This window comes from Ictalurus furcatus, chromosome 26, assembly GCF_023375685.1.
Source record: "Ictalurus furcatus strain D&B chromosome 26, Billie_1.0, whole genome shotgun sequence".
Classification (NCBI taxonomy): Eukaryota; Metazoa; Chordata; class Actinopteri; order Siluriformes; family Ictaluridae; genus Ictalurus; species Ictalurus furcatus.
This window is the reverse complement of record NC_071280.1, coordinates 1,008,809-1,016,308: the sequence shown is the minus strand read 5'-3', so window position 1 is coordinate 1,016,308 and position 7,500 is coordinate 1,008,809.

Here is a 7,500-nt window from a genome sequence, read left to right as displayed (position 1 = left end):
TGAACAAAACCTCGTTCTTTTAGAGTCCGTTCGGCTTATCGTCTGTCGCAGCTCTGTCTCAGCTCCATTCTCAACTCACCACTGTTCTGCAGGAACATCAACACAGCCCGAACCAACATGGCGACTGGCAGGCAAGCTTGTTTTCTATGTAGAACGAACAATTACATAAAACATCATTGGACCTAATATAAGGCCCTGAGGTACACCTTGGCACATTTGTACCTTAAGAAGCAAGTGTTGTTGTTTTGTTTGCGTTCATGGTTATAGTTATAATCGTTTAAATGGCTAACATTATAGTTCTTTCCCTTGAAGCATGATTACTTTTATCTTTGTACTTTTCACTATGTAGAAATGAATTTACACACGTAAACAAAACAAAAAAACACCTCTTCAAGGGTATATTTTTATTTATTTATTTATTTATTCTTTTAGGCTGCCTGGAGCAGATGTTTTTTGCATCATTCTGTGCGTTGGTCCAGTCTACACTGGCCAGGTGCTTTACTGACCATCCTGTGCATAGCTAGCTTAATCACATGCCACGCCTTTGATCAAAACAGGTGAAGCACTATCACACCTGACACACATGTTACATCCACATGGGTCCAAATGCCTGAAATCTGAACTAGAAGCTGTTTTTTTTTGTTGTTGTTTTTTTGCATCGTTACCTATAAAAATGGAATAAAACTAAGATGCCAATGAAAGCTTTCAGAATGATGCTACCACCACCATGCTTCACATGGGTGTTTGTTGGGGTTCAACCAAATGTAGCACTACTGTTCATTTTTGCTCTGTTTAGACCAGAGAATGTTGCCCTTGGCTTCTTGGTTGCGTCTCTGAATAACCCCCTAAACGTATTTGGGGTTTTCACAACATCTGGGGTGGATAGTTGAAGCATGGGGTGGAAGCATAAGTACTCCATTATTGCCGTATAATGGGGTGTTTTATGCAGATTCATGACATATAATCCCAAAATGTGGACAATTTCAGGGTGTGAGTGTGAATATTTATACAAGGCACTGTTAGTCAGTTGATGTTATTGACTAGGGTTAATACAAGGTCGAAGTTCAAACCGTACAGTAGTGCCCGTAAGCTAAAGGTGAAGGAACATTCTAAAGCTCGTGTAAGGGGTCCAAGCACTTAAGATACTTAAGATGTGGGATTTCTTTAGTGATTGTACTATAGGTTTTACATTAGCCATGCCATTTTTTTCTTATTAAGGGTTCAACCGTTGATGTTAATTAATGAATGTATATAATATTTGTGGGTTTTTTTTTTAGAAACGTTTACATTCGATGTCTATTTATACACATACTTCCAGCTTAAGTTCATTGTTAATCATTTTTATCGCGCTACAATACTTACTGGGCCTTCCTGTTTGGTTGTCGTAGTGACGGCACAGCTTTGATCAGCGGCTGTGCTCTTTCGCTCCTCCTCTTGGCTGACCTGGTTGCCATGGCAGCTCTTCAGCAGCTGAAGATGGCGGAGATGCCACGCCGAGTGGAAACGTTGCTAAAGACGTTACGGGGTAGCGTACGGATGTATGGACACACACGAACGCAGCAGATAGTAATAAGTCCGCTGATGTACAATATTGTGCATATTTCATGTAGAGGTTTCATTCAAACCTTAATCAAAATTAGGCGCACACTCCTGAGAGCTTGATAGTTTTTGGCAACTATTTTAGAAATATTCTATGTGAAGGCTGTCATTAATGAAGAGTTTTTTCCCATATAAGCATATGAGAATTAATAATAACTCTCAGGGGTAGGGTTATTAATAATAACCCTAACCCACACTAACCCTAACCCTAACCCACACTAACCCTAACCCACGCTAACCACCCTAACCCTAACCCTACTACTAGTCCAATTATTATTATCATTAGTAGTAGTAGTAATACTAATATAAAATTCATACTTGCTGTAGACTTTTTGCTCCATCCACCTTCTGACTGGCTGAAAGACACGGAGGACCTGTTCGTCCCGTCCTTGCCTGCTGTGTCTTTACAGTGGACATACCGAGACGGCCGATTGGTTAACTTACCCGTCAGTCTCCTGGTGGAAGGTGACATCATCTCTCTGCGCCCAGGCAGTGAGGCCCCCACTGAACTCAGGGGTATCCAGGTCAGCAGCTTTAACAAGAGAATAGTGATGTAGATACACCTAGCTCGGAGTCACTCACAGTATGGCAAGACTGCTCAAAGATACAAAGAGCCCAGCAGAAGCAGATGATTATAGGCAGTGAACCAACATTCGAATGTTTTATTTACGCCAAGTATATTTGAAGATAACGGAAAGATATTGCAACCTTCGTTAATCTATCCCACCCATCGTTTTCTGGTCGTTCTGTGAAGTACAGGAAGAAGAACACGTCGTCCTGTCCCGAAGCGATGTGTTCAGTCACGTCTCAAGTCCTCCATCCCGTCTAGATCAAGAAAGGTCACGACCTCACCGTTTGCTCCAGCCTCAGCTTTTCAGGGTCACTCGGACTCCAGCGCTGGAAGTGGTTCAGTGAGTCGATGGAAATTTCCACCAGCGAACGCCCCTACGTATACAGACAAGCACCGTACCACGTCCAAGCGTTGTGCTAAGATGTTGACGTCTTGGGTGGGCCAAGGCTGCAGTGTAAAGTTCAACTGCATTCCCCAGGAGACCATGGGCTCGCTTTTGAATAAGTTAGGAACACTCGAATTACGCGCTAATTTTACACTACACGCTAATTCAGAATTAGCATAGCCTCGAGTCTAACTAACCAGCTTTAGTAACCAGCAGAGGTGGTATTAAAAAACAATACCCAAATTCAAATCCTCTGGTAAAAGTTGAACTACATCTTCAAAATCATTCAAATGAAAGCAGAAAACTATCGAATAAACTCATTATTCCTTATTTTGCTTAAAGTATGAAAGTAATCGAAAGGTTCACGAATGAATAAAGATGCCTCGGATCAAACACTGTTACTGTGTTTTAGTTACTGACGGTAAATTTGCGCCAAGAAACCACAGCATGCGGGAAAACATTAGTGGAGGGTAGCTAGCGACAACTTTACATCTAATTTCTCACATGCTAGCTACCGTAGCTGATGATACAAACGAGCAGAATGCTAATAGCTAGCTGTCGCAATACTAATGCAAAGTGTATGTAGCAGCAGATAGACTACATCCTAATATTTATCAAGCATGTTGATTAGAAAATATGTACATTTGTACCGTACTATCTGGCTGAAAACGGAAAACGACGGTTTTATACGTAATTTTTTCTTCCTTTATTCAGGAGGTGTTTGGAGCTTTCTCAGCACAGACCTGTCTCCGTGTTGGATAACGAACGGTTCACAGTGCAGACCTTACTAGAGAGAGGTCCTGCTCTGCTAACTTTGGTGAGCCTGGAAAAGGTTTTTTTTTTTTTTCAGTGCTAATTAGAAATCGTTGCATGATTAAGTACAAACCTGTATGAGTGACTAGCAAAAGTGATTCTTGTATTAAACGGCTTCTCTTCCACCAAAACTAGGTGGTGTTGCTGGTTATGAACATGCTGCGCTATGTTCTGGGAGCTCCTGGAGTAGGACCATGGCATGTTACATTACTGCAGCTACCAGTACGACACGCATGCACACACACTCCGTAATGATATCGTGTTATGCATTATTATCCATCCTAAAACCTACTACTGTATATGAGCGCTCTGCTCCTGCTACGCTGTAGGTAAATGGCATCCTGCCTCTTTTACCCCTGACCTTCCCGTTGCTCTGGTTATTGGTGGGAATATACGGGGAAGTGCGAGTCCTCCTTCAGATGGACCCTCAGCCAAAGGCCTTGTGGGTAAGTATCAATTACGAATACTGTTGTTAGCGTGGAGACGTTCAATTAAACACCGCCGAATTCTCGATTCGGATTGGTCAGAATTGCTGTCAATTATGGACAGTTATTACTGAAGTAAGATAAATGACAGGTTTACTGTATATCGATAAGCTTTTTCTACAAACAAAGGAGGCTCCAGTGTCAGAGAGTGTAAAACTGTCGTTTTTTTTGGTGGGGGGGGGTCAATTTTGACAAACAGGAAGCGTGGAAGCTGATGTGTGGTACATTTTTCTCTGTGCTTTTTGGACGATCTTCAGTGCTCTGTCACACAGCGAGTCTCCTGCACAACCTGGGCTCTGTTACAGTAAGTGTTTGTGTATTTGTGTGTTTGGGTGTGTGTGTGTGTTCACACTCTACTGTAGATAGCTAGACTTCCCAACAGGCAGTTGGCAGGAACTGGCAGGAAATGCAATGTAGCAAAGTCTAAAAGAGTCAGGGTCCAAAATCCAAAACATATTTATGGTACACGAGGAATAAATCACTTCAGGACATGCTGTAATAATGATAATGCTAACAAGTTTTTATTAATCACGTATACATTACAGCATACCCCAGCATATCAGAACGTTGGGGTCAGAACGCAGCGTCAGCCATGATACAGCGTCCCTGGAGCAGAGAGGGTTAAGTTTCTTGCTTGGCAATGAACCCCCAACCTTCTGATCAGTAACCCAGTGCCAGGCAGTGCTGGGGCTTGAACCCCTGATCTTCCAATTAGTAACCCAGTGCCTGGTAGTGCTGGGGCTTGAACCCCTGACCTTCCAATTAGTAACCCAGTGCCTGGCAGTGCTGGGGCTTGAACCCCTGACCTTCCAATCAGTAACCCAGTGCCTGGCAGTGCTGGAGCTTGAACCCCTGACCTTCCAATTAGTAACCCAGTGCCTGGCAGTGCTGGGGCTTGAACCCCTGACCTTCCAATTAGTAACCCAGTGCCTGGCAGTGCTGGAGCTTGAACACCCGACCTTCCGATCAGTAACCCAGTGCCTGGCAGTGCTGGAGCTTGAAACCCCGACCTTCCAATCAGTAACCCAGTGCCGGGCAGTGCTGGAGCTTGAACACCCGACCTTCCAATCAGTAACCCAGTGCCGGGCAGTGCTGGGGCTTGAACCCCCGACTTTCTGATCAGTAACCCAGAGACTTAAAAACCAAGGATCACAGCTTAGGGGTTGTAACGATAACTCCACTTCATCACATCACACCACTGTCCATCATTTTCCTTTAACATCCTGTGTTTTAGCTACATATTCAACATATTTTTGTATTTGATGAAATAAACAGTTATTGCTAGTGGAAATTTGGATCTCGCTGTATATTTACGTGTTTGTGTGTGTGTGTGTGTGTGTGTGCTTGAGGTGTTATGCTGTGTTGATAAGCAAGGCATCCTGTCTTGGCCCAGTCCAAACCCAGAGAAGATTTTGTTCTTCAGCAAGACGCTGCCCTCAGAGGGGGCGAACCAAAAACAGAAAGACAGAGAGAACATGAATGATGAAAGCGCCAAGGTATTTTCACTTTATAGTCGAGCTCTCTTCACGTGTGTGATTCCAGTCTGTTGATGACTTCCTGAACGTGCTTTTCAGAATTTACTTTTCAGCCTCGGTTCTGAATTTTCCCAGCAAACAGGTCCATTAACTTGTTGTTCATTCATTTTAACTAAGTAAAGGTCAGTGCAATGATGGGCCTAACGTGTTCTGAAGGCTACGACCATAAAACTCATATTGAAACATTCACGTGTTAATGCTTTCTGACGCTTCGTTAGCCCCGCCCCTTCTGTGGTCTGGAGACGCTGAGTCTCTCATTGGACCGGGCGCACTTTGATGATACTCGGGTGCAGTTCGACGACATGCGGTGGGAGCGCCATGCCCGTTCTTTACACCCTCTCGGTTTGGCCATTCAGCTCCTGCTTGGTGACGCCGCCATGGCGACACGCGTGCTCCGCCTCTCCGATCACCTTTCACATGCTGCACTGCTGCGCACGCGCCCACCCTGCCAGCCAGTTCGCCCGCCATGGGGCCTCTGCCAGCTCCCGAAGATTCTGGGTAAGAATACATTTTAAAAACTCAAATAAAATAAAATATACACTTAAAATACATTTACAAATAAATAAATAAATATGAACATAAGACAACAAAATGCAGCTTGGCATGCTAGCAAGAAGACGCAAAAAGCATAAATGCCTCTTTTACTCTTATAAAGTTCCAGCTTTATTACTAATCTGTATTAGTGTTTAGATGTGTATAAAAACATCTTATAGTGACTCAGGCGCAGAAATGTTCTCCGAACGTAAGCTCCCTTTAATTCCCTATTAACCTGAAAAGCAGTAAAGCTCCATCAAACAAATTACTTTCGCCTTGTGTTTGTGTGTGTGTGTGTGTAGGGTTCTCTCCTTTGGCCCGGGAACCATTCCAACAGAGGATGAGCATGGCTGCCTACACCCTACCCACAATCCCTTGCTCTGGGGAGCCAGGGGTGATTGCCCCGCCCTCTGTTTCCATGAGACGCCTCCCGTTCTCACATCTCATCGCCCTACTGGTGCACCATGCACACACTGGTGATCACACACATACACACACACACACACACACACACATACATACAGGACCTTCCATTGACATTAAGGCAGTTAATGAATATTATGCAAAACCTAAATCCCTTTAACTTCAACCTGGATAACCAAAAACAAACCATGTGGAGACCGGCCGCATGTTTCCATAATGTCAAACCTCTCAGATATTCCTATACTTATGGGGACATTTGGTAGAAGCTGTCAGACATTCCTATCTTTGTGGAGTCCCCACATGCCCAAACGCACTTGTTAATCTTAATCACATGTTTATCACTCTGGCTTCCAGGCGATTTCCAGCTGTTTTCTTACGGCTCTGCCGACGCGGTCCTCAGTGCTTGCTCTGAATTCTGGAATGGAGAAGACCTCCAGATGCTGACAGACTCAGACAGGTCAGAACCCCCCCCCCCCACCACCACCACCACCACCACCGCCGCCACTTTATTTGCATATATTTATGACATCATAAATATACTGTCATTAACGGCCTGGAACTTGCGTTGTGCAGAAAGAAGGTGGTGGATTTTTACCAGCGCTCCTGCATGGCAGGTCAGTGTGTCGCTGTGTCATTCAAGCCACTGCTTCAACCTCATGATCCTGACATCGACGGGACATGTGTAGAACTCCCTGCGAGTCTGAGCGATGAAGATGCAGGTACCATCCACTTTCAGGATGCACAGGATTCATGGTATAATGGCGTTTAAAAAAAACTACAACGGAAATTCTTTTGCTAAAAGTGCTATTATAAACATTTACAGTGGTGTTACAGGAGAATAATCCAGTATGCAGCGCGGTCATTGTTACCATCATGAATTTGTTGCCGCTTATGATTTTTTTGATCTGTATCTAGTTACGTTTATTGTCGTGGAACAAAGGAGAGATTATCAATCCATGCGCGTGAGGTTTGTTGAAAGGATTATCCAAGAACTCAGTGACTGATAGACGAAACCAAAAGCCATAAATGCAACAACATCGGCAAGACTTCGCAATGACAGAGATGAATAAACTAGGTTTTATGCATGTAAATACTTGAACCAGGAAGTGAACTGGAAAGTAAATGAGATGAAATCTAGGCTAGTACTTAGGAAAC